We start from the raw sequence: 1,411 nt of genomic DNA on the forward strand, positions 1-1,411 counted from the left end.
CAAAGAGGATAACAATCTCTTCTCTTTTCATGCCCTCTCTACCTCACCAACACATACTGCGATCCAACTCTCTAAAATGCATAATGTATTCCAACCTCCAATACAGTTATCATCGCATATGGTCACATAACAGTTTAACTCCCACCCCCACCTTTTTTTGGTTATCTCCTCTGTGAACATGGAAAACAGTTATCATCTTTTCTTTCAAAATCCTTCATATACTAGAGGGCTATAATTACGTTTCCCTTAATTTTCTCAGCTTTAAGGTGGAGTAATATACATGTGTACGTCTGACATTTGTTGACTCTTTGAGATGTGCAAGGCACGGAGTATGTCTCATTTACTTCGGACAAAATCCTGTGAAGCAGGCATTTTTATCCCCAGTGGAAAGATAAATAAATTGACACTGGAAGTTCAGAGATTAATAATACCTTTCACATACTTAGTAAATTGAAGAGTCAGGGTTGAAAAACTGCCATTCTTTTTTTTTTTAATTGCTTAATTGATTTAATAACATGACATAAAACCCCTACACTTCATATAATTATTATGCAAAATACATAGATGAATACTGTCTTCTTTTAAAAATATAAAACACATTAGCAAGACGTGAAAATAGGCAAGTTTCCATTAAGTAAATGAAATTCTTAAAAAAACACGTTTTACTTTCCATATCATTTGAAAAAGGGAAATTATCATTTAAACAATATTAAAGTTTATTAAACAAATTTTTAAAAATATTATAAAATGATTAACCTTCATCAGCTTCAACATTTATGTTGCTCCCAAATTTTGCATGTAGCTGAACTTTCAAATTTGCTAACACCTGCTGAATTGATTCCACTCTGGATTCTAAGGCATGCAAAATTTCCTTTGCTTCTTCTAACATTTCTTGCATTTCTTCTTGAGAATGGCTAATGAAAACATCACCAATTTGACAAGGTATCATTAAGCAGTTGTCATCTGAAAGCATGATGTCCTCGCAAGCTTTCTTTAAATTTTGGAGTTCATTTTTATATCTATTTCTTCCTTCAGCTCTGTGATTCTATTTGTATTCTCTGCAAACCTGTTTATCTTTTGTTGATCTTCAAAAGTAACATTAACATCTGCAGCTGGCTTCTTCATGGTGGCTGTCATCTTGGGCGGAAAACTGCCATTCTTAATGGGAACTCGGATTGAATTTTGAGTCAACTCTTCCGCAACAGCCTTCCTTTGCTTTGATTCCTTTGCTTTTCTTCAAGGCCTAGTTGTCCTCAATCCTCTTTCCTTTCCTCTGTTCTTTCTGTGACTATTTGAGGTCTCAGCGTTCTTCTTTATAGCTATAATTTTTAATATATTATACATTATTTACATATTTTATAATATTTATTTGTTATTTAGTCTTTTACCACCATTCTTTCTCTAAACTAGA

The 1,411-nt window shown here is 33.0% G+C and overlaps 1 pseudogene; it reads right to left on the reverse strand.

Moving 5' to 3' along the window:
* Window positions 1-751: 751 nt before the first annotated feature.
* On the reverse strand, window positions 752-1,137 carry LOC109387909 (prefoldin subunit 4 pseudogene; annotated as a pseudogene).
* Between the last annotated feature and the right edge of the window lie 274 nt (window positions 1,138-1,411).

The sequence above is a fragment of the Hipposideros armiger genome, unplaced genomic scaffold, assembly GCF_001890085.2.
Source record: "Hipposideros armiger isolate ML-2016 unplaced genomic scaffold, ASM189008v1 scaffold_174, whole genome shotgun sequence".
Classification (NCBI taxonomy): domain Eukaryota; kingdom Metazoa; phylum Chordata; class Mammalia; order Chiroptera; family Hipposideridae; genus Hipposideros; species Hipposideros armiger.